Source organism: Felis catus, chromosome B1 (genome assembly GCF_018350175.1).
Source record: "Felis catus isolate Fca126 chromosome B1, F.catus_Fca126_mat1.0, whole genome shotgun sequence".
In the NCBI taxonomy this organism is placed as follows: domain Eukaryota; kingdom Metazoa; phylum Chordata; class Mammalia; order Carnivora; family Felidae; genus Felis; species Felis catus.
In genome coordinates this window covers 101,385,292-101,403,951 of record NC_058371.1, presented here as the reverse complement: position 1 = coordinate 101,403,951, position 18,660 = coordinate 101,385,292, and the positions used below count along the sequence as shown (strand labels likewise).

The 18,660-nt window shown below is 38.0% G+C and overlaps 1 protein-coding gene across 16 annotated transcripts in view; it reads left to right on the top strand.

The window, feature by feature from the left end:
* Nucleotides 1-18,660, top strand: part of BBS12 (Bardet-Biedl syndrome 12) — a 70,176-nt gene that overhangs the window by 46,598 nt on the left and 4,918 nt on the right. For 6 of the 16 annotated variants that reach the window (XR_006596797.1, XR_006596792.1, XR_006596794.1 and 3 more), the window contains 2 exons: nucleotides 6,356-6,411; nucleotides 8,713-13,377. The gene's annotated coding sequence lies outside the window, so the exon portion shown is untranslated. Of the gene's footprint in view, nucleotides 1-10; nucleotides 1,172-6,355; nucleotides 6,412-8,712; nucleotides 13,378-18,660 lie in introns of those variants that run through there. The other 10 variants (XR_006596802.1, XR_002741789.2, XR_002741787.2 and 7 more) reach the window with 9 other exon arrangements.

Sequence of the window (18,660 nt, the reverse complement as noted above, 5' to 3'; positions counted from 1 at the left end):
TCTCAAAAACAAAATAAACACTAAAGTTTTTTTTTAATAAATAAATAAACATTTAAAAAATTTTAATAATAAAGTACCTTATATTTGTATGTGTAAATATCTACTGATATGTAACTGTATAATCATCATCATCATTAATAAAAACCACACTTGCCATGTACCATGCACTATTCTAATATGCCATTGTTAATCCTCACACCTCAGTGAGAGAGGTAGTTATGCCCCTGTGCAGAGATGGGATTCCAAGGCACTGAGAGGTCCTTGCCCCACAGTCACACAGCTAGTAAGTGACAGAGTTGAAATTTGCACCCAAGTAGCTTGGCTCCCAAATCTGCCTTCTCAACTACTAGGTCATGATGCCTCCCTGTCATGAGAAGAAAAATGGATGGGGGCGGAGGGGGTGGGGAAGATAAGCAGCAGTTGGTTAATATCTGGAGAATGAAACTGTTGGGAATTTTTATTTTCTACATTAACATGTTTATAACATTTGGATTTTTATAATAAAGTACTGATTTTATAATTTATCAAAAACTACCTATAAATTAGAGAGGGGGTGTAAAACATTAAGCAAATATCTGAGACCATTCACCCTAACTCTTATTAGCTGAAGTTTGGTAAGAAACCATGTTTTCGTAAGCAAACTATAGGGCTTATAATGTCACTTCCTCCAGGTCCAATGTTTAGGTGTCACTCATGCTCATTGGTTAGCTAGTTAACCAAGCTCTCTGATTGCAGGTAACTAATACCAATTTTGCTCACTGTGGCACTCTCTTAAAACAGAGTATGATCAGAATTCCTTGTCCCTGCAACTTGCAGTCAGATACCTAAGCCACTGGACTCTGGCTCCTACATTTATGTATGTAAATGAACCTTGCTGCTGCTCTTCTAATGACCATGTTAGCATGAAACCTCTAGCCTGGACATTATGGTCCTGTCCGCAAGGATTACTGTTTTAGATCTTCCTTATTTCAGTTGAACAATACCAGCATGCCCTAGTTCAGGGTATACAAGAATATCATAAACTGGGTGGCATAGAAACAACAGACATTTACTTCTCACAGTTCTGGAGGCTGGGAAGGCCAAGGTCAGATTCAGTGTCTGGTGAAAGCTTGTTTCCTGCGTCATAGACTGCCATCTTCTCGCTGTGTCTCCACAAGATGAAAGTGGTAAGGTATGTCTCTGGGGTCTCTCTTCTAACGGCATTAATGCCATTCTTGAGGACCTCATCCTCACCACCTAAAGGCCTCAATCACTATTACCATTTCTTTGGGGATTAGGATTTCAGCATAAGAATATTGGGGAAACACAAACATTCAGTCTATAGCAAGCAACATAGCAAATTTATAAAGCAGAACCTTATAACAATTTCAACACTTCCAAACCCCCAAATTTCAGAGATGTTCCAGACCTAAAGCAGTGCTATAAACAACCTTTCCCTGCATGCAATTCTTATAATATTTTAACACCATTGTCACAATACTATACCATTCTATTATTTATCAGTACATTTATAATAGTGTATACTATTACACACACACACACACACACACACACACTAGGTATTTACCACATTGATGAGGGACGCAGATAATTGAGGTCTGTTCAAAATTTAAACTTTTCACCAGAACATTGTTTGAATAGCTATATTCCTTGTATCTTAAGACTTCTAGTTCTAGTGGCATTTACTCTTTTCATGACAATGCGTTATCATTTAGTAGGACACTGAGGCAAATTTAAAATTATTAAGAATAAGCAATTATAAAAATCTTAAGAGCATCTTTCCCTCTCAAGAAACTAGATCTCTGTCAAGAGCCTAGGTCACCTTCACAGTTAAGATAATGGTAGGATTAACAAATTCAACTTGTTCATGGTCTCAGTTGGATTTATTTAGATACAGTAGCTAGTATATGTGGGCATACACTGAGCATATAGATATGACAAGATGTAACTTTAATAAATGTAGGTATAATAAGAGCTTTTATGTATCTGCATGGAGTGGGGATCCTGGCTTGAACTTAAAGTAGATCTATGGTTTTATTGGCAATCTCCACCCACCTTCTCCCACCATTGGGTTATCAGGAATCCGTGGAGAGCTTGGTTTGGAACAAATCCAATCACCAAACATGCCCAGACATGTTGAAACAATGTAAGATTCCACTGCTTATAATTTAGTGCAGTTAATGTTATGGTTTTCCACATCATATAGGTATAAAAGAGAAAGGTTTTTCTTTTACTTATTCCAGTAGGGTCCTTTATATGCATGTTTGTCTCTGTGTGTTGCCTAAAGATCAGAAATTACAAAAGACCCTGGGACAGAAAATTAACCTCTAGTTGGCCTAGTTTCCTTAATATTTCAGCCTACTGAGTTAATCGGTTTCATTCTTTTAATTCTGGAATCTGGTCCTAATTTAGACATCTGATTACTAGGAATTACTTTGGAAGTATAATATTACAAGAAGACTCAGACTAAAAGAAGGCATTACACATAGGATTTCCTGTTTATAGGTTTGCAAAATACTTTAAGACCCTAATTAAATAATTAATGAGGGAGAACAGAATACATCTAAACAGTGTACTCACCACAATTTCCAAATGCACTGGATAGCTTGCTCTAATGCCTGACTCAGAGGAAACACTCTGGTGCATTCATGTACATAAAAAAAGAAATGCGACCTCATGATAGATGGATCTAAATGTTGGAATCAACTGGGAAAGAAATGGCAATGTCTAATACTTCATTAAAAAGATTTCACCCAAAATATAATACTGGGATGCTGAATTTCTTAAGTGACAAATTGTGTCAAATTGTCAAATTGTCTAGCGACATTATTCAGTTTCTCTTTCCTTATAACTTTCAACTTCAATTCTCTGTTTTTCTCTGCCACAGTTTTTGAAAATGAATACACAAGAAACTCACCAACAATGAACTGTCATTTTTATCTTTCTAACCTCAAGCAGGTGTTGACTGTTCCCTCTTTCTACACTATTTCTGATTGTGGAGTGGAGGGATTTTCTGATTTCTTAAATTTTTAAAAATTTTTTTTACATTTATTTATTTTTGAGAGACAAAGAGAGACAGAGCACAAGCAGGGGAGGGGCAGAGAAAGAGAGGGAGACATAGAATCCAATGCAAGCTCCAGGCTCTGAGCTGTCAGCACAGAGCCCCATGCGGGGGCTCAAACCCATGAACCATGAGATCATGACCTGAGCCAAAGTCAGACGCTCAACTGGCTGAGCCACCCAGGCACCCCAGGATTTTCTGATTTCTTAATAACAGGAGCAATACTTGGAATTTCAGTGTCTGGGTTGTTTTTTTTTTTTTTTTTTTTCTCTAAAGGGCACATTAATCTTATGTACTCTCTCCAAGAATTATGATAGTTTCCAATCTCATTAAGACTTTTATCTATGCACAGAGAATTCAAAGAAAATTAGTAGTCAGTAGTCATTATCGATTAAAAAAGATTTTCTCCACCTCTATGGCAAGTATCACAAGGAGTTCCTCAAAGTGTTTAGAGGAGAAAAACCAAAGGAAATGAAAGGAAAGGAAAGGAAAGGAAAGGAAAGGAAAGGAAAGGAAAGGAAAGGAAAGGAAGGAAGGAAAGGAAGGAAGGAAGAAAGAGAAAGAGAAAGAAAGAAAGAAAGAAAGAAAGAAAGAAAGAAAGAAAGAAAGAAAGAAAGGGAGAAGAAATAGATGCTGTTCAAGCAGTTCAGAAGATTCTTGACTTTGAGACTTTGATGAAGTTATAATATAAACAGCTTGAGGGAATATGGGATTTGAAAGCAGTTTTATATGTTGGAAAACAAGCACTATTTTTATGAGGCTAATATTGGAACATATACCAATGCCAATTCCTGCTTTTAGAGCAAATGAAGTCTTCCGTTACCAGTCCCTTTGCCAACCTGTTCTATTCCAGCCTGTTTCATAATGTATGTTTTCCTAAGTACAAAACAAAACAAAACGACAACAACCACAAAAATGAACATGTTATTAAATATACTATTTTCCAGTTAATTTTTTTCCTTGTTGCTCAAGTACAAGGATAAACAAGTTATTTCTTCTGGGTTTCATGTCTGAAACTCTTTCTAGTGATAGGATTGTTGTAAAGATCAGAAAGACACTATATATGAAAGTACTTTTAAGTACAAAAAGAATCAGGGTTCCTGGGTGGCTCAGTTTGGTTAAGCCTTTGAATCTTTGGTTTGAATTTCCATGACCTTGGAGAAAGGTCATGATCTCACTGCAGGGTGTTTGAACCCCAGCTTGGTATTCTCTCTCTCTCTCTCCTTCTCTGTCTGCTCAACCCCCCTCCCCACCCCCCACTCATGTCGGTGAGCTAGCTCTCTCTCTCAAAATAAATAGACTTATTGCTTCTCGGCCTTTATTCCAAGATAAAGTGTAAAATAAATAAAAAAATATATCTATATAAAAATCATACAAATATAAGTCAACATTATTACCAAATCTATTTGTGACATGTACATTTTCTCCTTTAGTTTTTGTTTTTCTCTCTTATTCCATCATTATTTTCTGAATAATCAAAACTATTATACTCGAATTATAACATTATTCAGTTAGGTTGAAAATGTTAGCCATTTTTGGTTTTGCCTTTCAATAAAACTAACAAAAATTGTCTACCTTGCACATTTTTACTTTCAATTGAGGTTGGTATGTTTAAAAAGATTAGAAAACATGATCTAAAGATCTCATTTTTATTTTTTTAATTTAATTAATTTTTAAATTTAATTCTAGCATAGTTAACATACAATGTTATATTAGTCTCAAGTGTACAATATAGTGATTCAACAATTCCATATATTATTCAGTGCTCAGCAAAATAAGTGTACTCTTGGGGCTCCTGGGTGACTCAGTCAATTAAGCATCCAGACTCTTTATTTCAACTCAAGTCATGATCTCATGGTTCTTGGGTTCAAGCCCCACATCAGGCTCTGTGCTGACAGCACAAAGCCTGCTTGGAATTCTCTGTCTCCTTCTCTCTCTGTCTCTTTCTCTCTCTCTCTCTCTCTCTCTCTCTCAAAAACAGATAAATAAACATTAAAAAAAAAAAGTGTTCTTAATCCCCTTCACCTATTTAACCCATCCCCTCACCCACCTCTCCTCTGGTAACCATCAGTTTGTTCCCTATAGTTACAAGGCTCTTTCTTGGTTTGTCTCCTTTATCCTTTGTTTGTTTTGTTTCTTAAATTCCACAGATAAGTGAAATAATATGGCATTATTCTTTCTCTGACTGGCTTATTTCGCTTAGCATTATACTCTCTAGATGCATTCATGTTGTTTCAAATGGCAAGAATTCATTCTTTTTTATGGCTGAATAATATTCCTTTGTACATATATACATCTTCTTTATCCATTCATCTATTGATAGACACCTGGGCTGCTTCCATGTTTGGCTGTTGTAAAATAATGCTGCAGTAAACATAGGAGTGCATATATTTCTTCGAGTTAGTGTTTTTGTATTCTTTGGGTAAATACCTGGTAGTGCAATTACTGGATCATAGGTCACTTCTGTTTTTAATTTTTTGAGGAGACTCCATACTGTCTTTCACAGTGGCTACACCACTTTGCATTCCCACCAAGAGTGCAAGAGAGTTCCTCTGTCTCCACATCTTTGACAATACTTGTTGTTTCTTGTATTTTTGATGTTAGCCATTTTGACAGGTATGAGGTGATATCTCATCATGGTTCTGATATGCACTTTCCTGATGATGAGTAATATTGAGAATATTTTCATGTGTCTGTTGGCCATCTGGATGTCTTCTTTGGAGAAATGTCTGTTCATGTCTTCTGCCCATTTTTAATTGGACTATTTGAGGGTTTTTTGGTGTTGAGTTGTGTAAGTTCTTTATATATTTTGGATACTAACCCTTTATCATATATGTCATTTGCACATATCTTCTCCCATTAAGTAGGTTGTCTTTTAGTTTTTTTGTTTCCTTCACTGTGCGGAAGGTTTTTATTTTGATATGATCCTAATAGTTTATTTTTACTTTTGTGTCCCTTGCCTTGGGAGACATATCTAGAAATGTCTAGGCAAAAACTTTCAAATGATACACTTCAATAAAATTAAATATGCACAAATTTTCACAGAGGAATGTTGTATATTTTGATAGTCAAATTTTCTGTTAGTAACCCATGCTGACCTGCTTAATATTTGTATTATGCAGAAGTTTTCCCTCTTGAAAAATCACTATTAATATTTGAATCAAAATGAAAAGTTCATACTATCTATATATTTTAAGCCAAAGGTTTTATTTTTGAGGACAATTATTTTTAATAATATTAAAACTTTTCCAGAATAAACAGTGCTTTCTTACATTTTTACATTCTCATTTAAAGGATCAGTTTATCCTGAAATACGTTACAGAGGAGAAATGGAAGGATTTTTTGAAAAAGTAAGTATTGCATGTATTTCATAAAACCCCTGCACTTCCTATTATCACTTGTTGCATTAAATTAAGTATGCAATCATTTAAGCTAATAGAAAACATTTGGCTGGAAGCTTTTTATTGATTTTGACTAAAGCACAATTTGCCTTTATTTACTTACATTGTTAAGAACCATATGTAATAAGATGAAAAGTATGTTTTAGATTATTTTTCAAAGTTGGAGATTTCATTATAAAATTATAACACTTTGTAAAAATAAAACACATAGAAACCTGAAAGAAAATTAAATAAAATATGAACCAAGGTAATAAAGTATTAAATCAGTTTGTTATAGTGACAAACAAAAATAGCAATATAAAGCAAAATTGCCACCACTGGCCAAACTGTATCCATCTTGAATTCATTTGTGGTGTAGAGATTAATTCAGTTCTTCAAATATTTCTCTTCCTCTCTTTCTTTCTTTACACACGCACACATCACACACGTGCTTGTACACACTGTATTCAACTTTGTGCCCAATCTACCAGAGAACATTTTTTCTTTCTTTCTTTCTTTTTTTTGTTTGAGTGTAGTGTACATACAATGTTGCATTACGTTCAGGTGTTCAACACAGTGATTCAAGTTTTTATGTTATACTGTGCTCACCACAAGTGTAGCTACTGCCTAATGTTCCAATTTTAGTGTATGTGCTGCAGAAGGGAGCATGAGAATGTTTTCTTGATTCAATTATCTTCCACAAATGTGTTTTGAATGCCCTCTCTGTAGTACTAGTCACTTTGGAGGCTATTGACTTAAGTAAGACACTTGTCCTCCAGGAACCTGCGATCTAGTGGAAGAAATAAATGATGCACAGTAACAATTGTAATAGCAGATGGAGCCAAATAAACATCACAAATGAGAATTCCATGGTACAGGAATTCAAGGAGTTCATTTTGCTTGAGGAAACCAGAAGAGTCTCATGGAAAAGGTTTCATTAAGTTTGGGCTTTGCAAAATGGTGAGATTTTTACAGAAAGTACAGCAGAAAAAAAAGAAAGAAAGTATAGCAGAAAGCTGAGAGGACTGAGGTAAAACCAGCAGCATGAACAATGGCACAGAGACAGCCACATGTAGAGGAGTCATGATTGAGTCGTTCCGCTGAGCTGCAACGTAAGAAGTGGCAAGTAGCAGGTCCTCTCTCAAGGTGGGGAGAAGCTTGAGAAAATAAGTGAAACCACTAGTAGAAAAGTGTCATTTAGGGGCGCCTGGGAGGCTCAGTTGGTTAAGATTCTGACTTTTGATTTCGGCTGAGGTAATGATCTAGAGGTTTTTGAGTTCTAGCCCTATGTCAGGCTCTGCACTGATAGTGCAGAGCCTACTTGGAATTCTCTGTATCTCCTCTCTCTCTCTCTGCCAAAATAAATAAATAAACTTAAAAAAAAAGAAAAGTGTCTTTTATTCAGAACACAGTGCAGATTCCTTGGAGGTTCTGGAGGAAGAACGTGGCATGCTCAAGTAGCAGTTAAAAAAAACATTTTTAGTTTGTTTTTTAGGTGTCTTTTTTTTTTTTTTTTTTTTTTTTTTTTTTTTTAGAGAGAGAGAGAGAGCATGATTGGGTAGAAGGCCAGAGGGAGAGAGAGAGAGAGAGAGAGAGAGAGAGAAAGAGAGAGAAAGAATCTCAAGCAGTCTCCATGCTGAATCCAACACAGGTCTCGAGCCCATGACCCTGGGATCCTGACCTTAGTCAAAATCAAGAATCCAACACTCAGTCATCCAGGCAACCCCCCAAAAAATCATTTTTATGGATGTGGGGCTCAGTGTTGAGTGTGGAGCCTGCTTGGGTTTCTCTCTCTCTCTCTTTCTCTCTCTCTCTCTTTCTACCCTTCCCCTGCTCATTCTCTCTCTCTCAAAATAAATAAATTTAAAAAACATTTTTTAAATGAGACTGTGGGTTAGACCATAGCTACAGAGATTGATTAGGTACTTTCATTGCCCAGAAAAACAAAGGAGGCAATAGAAATGAACAAGATGACACAAAGCCAGTGATATTTCAGAAGCAGAATTGTTAGGACTTGGTAATCAGAAGCCTCTTTTGGAGCTAAAAGTGTTAGTTACTCTTGTTACAGTCAGGTAACAGCAGATTAATTTGAACTAGCTTAGGTGGAGTTGCTAAGCAATTTACATGTATTATCTCATTTACTATTCATATAAGTACTTTGAAGTAGGTGCTATTACTATACTGATTTTATAATTAGAAAAACCTGTGCAACTTAGCTAGCGGACAGTAGCCCAATTTGACTCACCACTGCGCACTATTGCTCTTCCCAAGCACACTGAAGATCTACCCTGGAACCAATCAACTGAGGCCGGAGAAGGCAGAATCCTGGAAGACCATGGCCATGTAGCTGGGATGGGACAGCACTTGAGGAAGAAGGGGCAGCAGACAAAGTCTCTAGAAAGCCACTAAACAACAAAAAAAATCCAATGTATTGAGCCAGGGTGCTCAAAGGTAAATCATCAGAAGTAATCATTTGCAAGGGAACATAGTGGGTTCGACTTGGACTAGTTTAGTTTGTGCTGGCCACTTATGTAGGTGGACATATCCACCAGAGAAGTGGGGATGAGAGGGCTATGCACCCAGATAGAGGCAAACTTTGTAAATCTAGGAGTCACATCAGAGCAGTGGTAATTGAAGCAAAGACAGTGGATGTTTGTTGAAGAAGAAAGTACGGAAAGTGCTCTAAAAAATGCAAGTAAGAATGGGAATGCTTAGTAGAGGAGCTGGGGAAAGGAACTGGGAAATACTGCTGTATTTGGAGAGCAGAAAAAGGAATAGGCAGTAATAACAGAAGCAGAGAAGCAGCCACCAGGAACTTTCCCTGGAAAAGGAGGAAAAAGGAGATCCAAAGACAAGAACACTGCAAGATGAAGTGATGACAACATCATCCTATACCAGAGGAGGGCCAAAACAATCTAACCACTGACATCTACTGTTCAGCACAGTGTGGGAAGGAATATCCAAACTAATAATGGTGTAGGGAATAGGGAGGGCAGTGGGTCTGAATGTAGCTTGCAGGTGTAGATGAGTCTTTGGAAAGGTTCAGTGGTGAAGGTAAGGAGTGAAATGGGATGGAAAAAAGCATTTTATAATAAAGGTGCCTAAAGTCTGCTATAGGCCCAGAGGAGAGAGCCTGGTAGCTCCTTACCTATTTGGAACCTGGCTCTCCAGCAACCTCCACTATCTGGAATACAGTGAAGAACCAAGAAGCAAAAATAGTTTGAACAACTTACATCAGTGTCATTATACTTGTTCAATTGAGTCTATGGGTTGTACATAAAAGAAAATTGATTCATTTGCAAAACTGAATTAATCTTACTCTTCTCTAGATCAGAGATGAAGAAATGTTTCTCCCTAGCTCTGGTCTCACAACGGTAAACTATACCCACATTTACACATAATAAAATGTTCAACTAACTTCCCATTCAATGATCTAAGGATATAAAATCTTATAGGACATTAGGAGGCTACAAAGTGGAAACAGATGAAGCATATTTCAACATGGCTCTCCTTGACCCAGAATCCCTGGGATAGAAGAGGTGGGAAAGGAACAAGAAGAAAAAACTGACACTGTCCATACAAGGTAGGGTTTTTCCACCCAGAAACGTAATTCTGACTACAATCCTGTCCTTTTATAATAGGTGTTGAATTACCATTCTGGAACACACTAACCCCATTTGTCATTACATTTAATGAAAGGCTTATAAATAACCAGAATTTCCTGGTTCCTGAACCAAATGCAGCACCAGTAGGACACATCAGTGTTCAGTCATGCCCAGGTGACCCCAGAGGATCACTCTGCTTCCGGCCCTCTAGTATCCCAGAAAGTACATTTCCCCTCTGTGCCAGAGGTTCTCAGATGCCCCTGTGTCCTTCCTCCATCCTGCTCTGTGCCCTGGGAGGCAGACCAGCATGAACTGCATCAAAGGGATCTATCTTGTCTTCTGGATTCCAGTTGGGTTTGGCCATTTGGAAGAACTGGAAAGACCCTGGAGTATATAAGGTAAATGAGGTCAAGAATTTATTCTCACATCTCCCTCCCAGCAGGGTCTTTGTAAGTTAGCTGCAGCCTCCCACCCAGACCATAGCTCCTGGCAGCACTTAGGTCTAGGTTCCAGTAACTTCTCCCTCTCCTTCAGACCCACAGGTACTAACTCCAGGGTATGGTAGGGTGTGGCTTCTTAAGCCCTACTCAGACTTATGAAAATAGAGTATTAAACTCTCTTCAAATCACCCAAGTTTGAGGTGCTATTTATTTCTTGCAGGACTTGACTACTAACACCATCCCCATGGGGATAGTATTCAGCTCCCATGCCGAATACTATCAATTGGTAACAATTCTTATCAATTGATAGGAGCTACTTGGATGGAGCATCTTTTGTGAAAGATTCTGAGGCCACATCCAGGGTTTTAATGATTCATGGTTAGTGATGGGGAAGAATAGCTCTCATGCTAGGTACTGGCAGTCCTTGTTCTGGATTTTCATAGTTATAATCACCTCATACCCAAACTCTCAGCAGATTTAAAAGCAAACAAAGAGAGATTTGTTACAAGTAGGTACACTGAGAACAGGATAAAGGGATGGTTGACAGACTAGCAGAAGAAGGAGACTGAGAGGAAAACTCAAAAGTAGACAAACAAACATACAAGCAAACAAAACCACACATGCACACAGTAGTAAAGTGCAGGCTAATCTAGAGTTTAATCTACCCGGTCAATGATACTTTTGAGCAATCATAGAAAAGCCTAAATATGTTTGGCATACTTTCTTTGAAAAAGACAAAAAGTAGGGGCTCCTGGGTGGCTTAGTCAGTGAAGTGTCCAACCCTTAGTTTCAGCTCAGGTCATGATCTCATGGTTTGTGAGGGCTCTGTGCTGTCAGTGAGGAGCCTGCTTGGGATTCTCTCTCTCTCCCTCTTTCTCTGGCCTTCTCCCACTTCTACTCTCTCTTTCCCTCAAAATACATAAATAAACATAAATTTTTTTTTTAAAAAAGAAAAAGACAAAAAGCATATCATACACTTGATAAAGATTTCTATTCCGAAGACCTAAACTGTTTAGGTGATCTGAAAAGCTATTTTATACTTTGCTGGCTGGTTTGTACTCCTTGTCAGTTCATCATTATCTAGAGAGAGTTCATGAAAGGTCAATTACCCATTTATTCCCCACAGTTGCCATTGCCAAAACTCCTAAAATTCCTGTCATCACAATAGACAATGACAGCTGATGACTCCAGGCCTCCTAGGGATCAATAGACCATGATGCCAAACTAGTGCCAGGGAGGCAATGACCTGTCTGTTCTTCCCCCGCAGTACTTGGATCCCTTGCTCACCCTGCACCTCCCAGATCTTATTGCTACCATTCCCTTTTTCATCCCGTTGAAATGTATTGCCTGGGCCAGACTCCGCGTTTTAGGTAGTGTGATGCTGATAATTTCTTCAGGGTTAATAAAAGACAAGTGAGCCTTCCTCTGATCTGAGAGAACAGAGATCCCGCTTCACATCAACCTTCTGGAGCTATATGGCAGCCACTGTTGAGGCTATGTTGTGCAAGAAACAGCTAACCAGTTATTATGCAGCTTCTGTGAACAAACCGCTGTGCTAATCTTTGTAGGAAGAGGCAAAATTGCATGAGAACTTGGGGCTCATTTGACAAGCTTCCAGTCTGGTGAAGAAGACAAACATGGGCACTACTAACTACAACTAAAGAAAAAACTTAGCCAAGGCTCCACCATGCAAACCTGAACATGCTAGAGAGCCCAATGTACTCTGACCTGGACCTCTCTGAGAACTGCAAGAGCTGTAGGAGCTCTGAGAACTGGTGCTCCCTGCCATGACAGGGCCAATGTGATATCAGCTGGAAAGAAGAACTCACAATCTACCTTGTGAGCCAACCAGAGTGTGAACTCCGGCTTCATTGGTGAATTTCCTCCTCTGTCTTAGGTCAAAAGGTAAAGACTAAGCTTAGTTATAAGAAATTTAAAATGTTACTTTTCCTCCTCTGTGCCTCCTCCTACCTTTTGTCCTAAATTCCTGTTCAAGTTACTTCTTGAGTGACATGGCTCTTTCTCTCCTGGCAAAGGAATGCACTCAGTTTTGTCTTGTATTGTGTTTTGTCCACTTCTCCTGGTCTTTGTATTTTGATGTGACACTAGAAACATGCCAATAAAGAAAGTGGGTGCTGTAGAGAAGCAGCAGCTGATCTGGACAGTGAAGGATGAGAAGAGCTTCAACAGGGAAAGAAGAGAAGTAAGGGTCTTCTAGGTATAACAGGGCCAGTGCTTCATAGCATAACCTCTGGTATGAAGGAAATGTAACATTTTAAATTTCTTATAACTAAACTTAGTCTTTACCTTTTGACATATGAATTACTTTGAGCTAGAGGCGCCTGGATGGCTCAGTCGGTTGAGTGTCTGACTCTTGATTTCAGCTCAGGTCATGATCCCAGGGTCCTGGGATCGAGCCCAGCATTGGGCTCTGCACTGAGTATGAAGCCTGCTTGAGACTCTCTCTCTCTCTCCCTCTGCCCCTCTCCCCTGCTCATTTTCTCTCTCTCTCTAAAATAAAATTTTAAAAATTAAACAGAAAGAATTATTTTGAGCTTAACTATCATAAGTGTCCCCAGAAGCAGTTCTAATCTCTTCCCAGAGAGAAGCTGAAAAGTTGACACCACACCCAAATATTGTCACAAACTGTCATATCTCCCATCTGTTCTCCTAAGGGTCCTTTTATCTTCCAAAAAAGACATCTGTGTTTCTGTAAATGCCTTCTGCCTTCCCTTCTAGGAAGTCATTTGTTCTCCCAGAAGTGCCCCCTGCCCCTCCTCATAGTAACATGGTATATAAGCTCAAATCTTACCACTCCTTTGGATATTCACTCCCAAAGGAAGTCCCCTGCACTTAAAATTAATAAATTTATATTTTTTTCTTTTGTTAAATCTGTTTGTTGTCAGTTTAATTCATAGAACCCCCAGCTATGAAACCTAAAAGGGTATAAGAAAAGTTTTTCCTCTCCTACATGTGTCACCTGAGGTCTCAAAACATAATCTAGTTGACCCCAGTAAATTCAGTCATTTCAGTAAGTTTCTTAGTTATTTCAAATTTACACTTGGTCAGTCATTCAAAAATTTTCCCCAACCCCCCAGTTCTTCCAAAGTGACATCTGTTTGGGGGAGTGTCTTAGTTAGATTCCCTAGAAGCGGAGCCTGAAGCAGAGATTCTTCTGGAAGTGACTGAGGGAGTGCTCATAGAAGAAAGTTGTAAAGGGCATCTGGCAGGCTCAGTCAGAGCATGTGACTCTTGATCTCAGGGTTGTGAGTTTAAGTCCTGCATTGGGCAAGGAGCCTACTTTAAAAAGAAGAAGAAGAAGAAGAAGAAGAAGAAGAAGAAGAAGAAGAAGAAGAAGAAGAAAGTTGTAAGGAGGTGAGATTAAGCAGGATACCTCAGGAAGAAGCTAAGTACAATGAGATTTCTGCTGAAATCTAGCCTTGGCTTGCCAGTGAGCCCTGGACTGTGAATGACACCATAAAGTTGACACCCCTGAGGCAAGAGAGACAGTTTTTTGTACCCATGTCAGTCAGCCACTGATTTGCTGGTTGGGATGGGGTGGAGGTGACCTCCCAGATAGTTTTGGTAGTTCCTTAATGAGGACAATTCTCTGGAGAGGGGTGGCTCCAAAGGGTGAGCTATTATCAGCCAACCCTCACAACAACTGAGGATGGTGTACTGGTCAAATAAAGAGGATTGGGTAAGACCAACAGTGTCTACTAGCAGAAGCTTCTAAGGTATCCAGGCATCAGGCCAGTGTTCTAGATAGTGGGTCTACCACTCAATCATCTAGCATTCTCCATTTATCAGCAGTTACTGACACTTGTGCCACACAGATGTGCTATTCCATTTGGTTTTCAGGTGGCCATCATCAACTGAGACATAACTGATCAACTGAGACCTCATCTGATCCCCAGATGCAGCCAGGGTAGCATGTTTGCATCCTACCCTGAAAGCCATGCAGCCCGTTCTCTCTCTCTCTCTCTCCCTCTCTCTCTCTCTCTCTCTCTTTCTCTTTCTTTCTCTCTCAACCCTTTCTTTCCTCCCAGGGCCTGGAAAGCACTGACTATGCATTGTACCTTGCTAGGGAATAAGGTGTGTATGGCTCTTCTGAGGCTTACTGCCATCCCAGAGATACATCTTGGGACATACCCCAGTCTTGGTATTTTGAAAACTTTTTGGTAGATTCTTTTCAATTGTCCCCAGGGGTTTCAATCCCATAAGGAAGTATAACAAGCCCCTTTTCTGACCCTTATGCCAGCCATTTCCTCTGAGTCACTCTCATCTCCTCTGCTGGAGCAATGCTTTTCTAGTCTGTGGCATGGGTGGTTCTTCATCTACTTTTTCTACAAGATATTGTTTCTGTTAAACTTCATTTAGGGGATTCTTCTTACTGATACTTAAAACTAGCTTTTTTGGAACTAAAAAAATGTTTGCTCTTTTAAAAAGCCCTGATTTTGTCTTTTCTTTCTTAACTATTGTTCCAGCTCTGGGTTTCACAATGTATTCTTGAAACATAAAAGCTGAACAATAATTGTTTCTTTGTTTTTGCATTCCTGCTTTAATAATTCTAATCCTCCTTGAGGCAGTGGATGCCTCCAACCAAAGAATAGACCCTCTGAAACAAAGAGGTTTTCAGAAGAGAGGGTGTAATGCTGCCATGGCCATAAGAGGCACAGAAAACTGTAGGTCCCATCTTGGAGATACTTGAAGGATAGCAAGTTTGCTAAAGAGGGGGCAGTGTGCCAGAAAGGCAAATGGAAAATGAATGTGGAAAGAAATCAAGATGAGAGTTTTTAGAAGTTTCAGTTTTGTGCTCAGTAGGGGAAATCCCTAGATCACTTCACTTCGCCTAAGGCTGCGCTTAGGAGGGCATGTCCAGACTTGCAGGATCTGGATCCTGGAGAAGAGAATAAGATGGAAAAGAATAGGAAGAGAATCCACTTTAAAGTTGTTCAAGATATTTAAACTAAGTAGCAATGAATATTTGGCCTAGGTCCCAAATGCCTACTACTAGAATTTAAAAGATATGAGAATTTAGTTCAAAATATATGTGACAGTTAAATAAAAAGAGTAAAATGGAACGAGTAAAGGGAAAAATATTACTTTTCTTCATTCTAAGAAATATAGATGAAAAAGTATTGGTATTTTGGTTTAAGAACTAGAATTAATGGCATGGTTGAAAATGGGCTTTGTACTTTAAATAAAAAGTACAACTCCAGAAACTCACCAGTGTAAACTGAAGCTTAGACACATAATCCTTCTTAGCTTCAAATATTTGGGTCAAAGAAATTTGTCAGAGTAAAAATTTTCTCTACCCTTCAAGATTCTTCTAGCTGGTCTAAGAATTAAACTGACTTGTGACAGATTAACAGGAGGAAAAGACCAAAGTTTAATTACGTGCTCGTGGAGGCCTAATAATGAAATTGAGATCTAAAGAAATGACCAAGGGCAGGCAGTTTTTATACTTTCTGGACAAAGAAACAGTAAGTGAGGAATTAAGAGGACAAAGGAAACATGTTTGGGAGCTCCAGTTAATAAAGAATTCTAAACAGAATTTGGGCTGAGGTAGTAAATGAGTAAAAGTAACAAGGTTTGTTTATACAGCCTTTTTAGCTCCAAATTCCCTATCTCTGGTGAAAAGGATGTCTCTTTACCTCCTGGTATAGGGAGAGTACCTTTCATATGGGATATTTATTTTCTGCTTTTTGGAGACAAAAGGGGATCAGAATGTTCCCCCATGTACTGGCTGTTTCTTAAGTAACTTTTACTTCAAAATAATCAATATGCCAAAGCGGCACATTTTAAGGCAGCCTGTCCTCGGCTCCTACAGAAACATTTGCAAGTTTTTAAAAGCATTTTTCCCTGTTTATAAATAAATACTAAGTTTGTCTTTTACTTTTTTGGGCTTTAATTGATAATTCATTATCAATCAGACAGGTCTGTATTGGTTTAGAGTTGATAATCATATTGTTAATATTTGCTGAGTGCTTATTATATGCACTTCACATGGAATAACTCAATCCTCACAAGAAACTGCTGAGATGGATACTATAGTATGCCTGTTTCACAGCTGAGGAAAATGAGGAAAAATTAACAAAACAAATACTATGTACAGGTACTACATTCTTTGTATATAATATTTCATTTTCTCCTTTAAAAATAGCTACGAGATACTATTATATTCCCCATTTTATAGAAAAGGAAATGGAGACTCAGGTGAATTTGTTTTGAGGTGATGCAATTAGTAAGTGAAGGAAGAAGGATTTTAATCAAGTCTACCTGTTAAACCAAATTCCTGGCTCATATAATGTTGAAAAGCTAGAAATAATAATACCAACCCTTACTAGACAACTCTTATCACCTATAAATTTCCTAAGCATCTTCCCACAGTTTACCACTGTTAGGAGCCCAAACCCTCTTTTCCTTTGTCTATTCACTTCTTCACAATTTATTGCCCTTTGTTAAAATGATACATAAACCCCCAGGTCTAACTGCCTCTTTGGATTTTCCTCTCCTTTCTGTGGAACCACTTTGCACCTAAAAATATTAACATAAGTGAAGAAACATATGATTTATCTCCTGTTAATCTGTCTTCTGTCAGTTTAGTTTGCAGGCCTCCAGTGAACCTTAGAGGGTAGAGTAAAAGTTTTTTTCTCCCCTGCACTTGTCAGCATTGTGTTACTTGTACGTCTTGTTTTGGTAATAAGAAAAAAAATAATAGAAGAAGTAATAAGAGAAAAGGCATTAAATGTGGAAGTGGGAGTATTAGAATATATACATATACACACACATATATATATACATATATATGTATTATACATGTATATATATATATATATATATATATATACACACATATATGTGTGTGTATATATACTTTATTTTCTAATTGCCTGCCTGCCTGCTTTTTTTCTTGTCTATATAATTTGGTCTCAAAGCCAATAGGTAGAGTTGAGCAAAAGTAAGCATTCACACTGGAGAGTGGATGTTAGTGGTCCAGCACAAGGAGGTGGAGCTCAAGAGGGATGAGAAAAACATCTGCATGGAGTAGGGGTGGTAGCAGTGGTATGGTAAGCGGAGTCCAAGCAAGATAAGGACAGCATCTGTACAAGGGAGAAATCACCCAACATGGGATATTGCAGGCAGAATGAGGTGAGGAGATTACCCCCTCAGGGGACAGTGGTGATGAGAAGAGATTGATTACATGGAGGGTTGATCCAACAAACAAATATATTGAGTTAATGGGAGCCAGGTTTCCTACTCTTAGAATAAGAAGATACAAATATGGAAAGGGATAAAACTGAAATAAACCCTGTAGTTATAAAATTAGAATAAATATACCAGTGGTTTCGTGCTTTCCATAGCATGTGTGTATACGTGTGTGCACACACATATATGTAGACGTATATTTCCTAGCTCTCTCAGTTGAGAAGGCCTAAGAACAGTGTCATTGCAACACTGAGCATACCTAGTTTTTAGATCTCAGTTTCTAAATAATATTATCTATAAATAATAATAATAACAATAATAAAACAAAACCAACCAAAAAAAAAAGCAGAGGTCTTTGAAGATATATTTGATTCCAAGACTGGGGCAAGAAAAGTGCAAGGTAAGTCTGTAACATTTCATGTATGTAACAGAAAATAAAAAAGAGTTCAAAGATTGATAGGAATACATCAAAAAACCATGAGTAACAGTGATGAGGTATAACTAGAAAGATGAGGCAACCATCCTCCCATCCCAGCTCCAATAGGATGTGATACTATATAGGGTCTTATACTTTTTCCATAGTAGATAGAATTTCAGCCAGTATTTCGCATGATACTTACACCACATTTTAAATGACTCTTCTACCATATACATGAAGAAACAATTCACACAAAAGTTATCAGTAAATTATGTACATGAGGTACTTTACCACAGCATATTTGTAACAGTGGGAAAACACCATCTAAATGGCCCGGAATAGTGGGTAGCGAAATGAGGTATACACATACCAACTTGATGACATTTAATTTGTAAAATATGAATTCTGTAAATAATGTAGAAAGATAGGAAATTATGATGGTAAGTAAGGAGAATAGAATATAAAAATATTCCTAGACTATGATTGCAAGAGTGCAAAGCATAAATAGACATTAGCCAATGGACAAAATAAGAAGGGAACACAA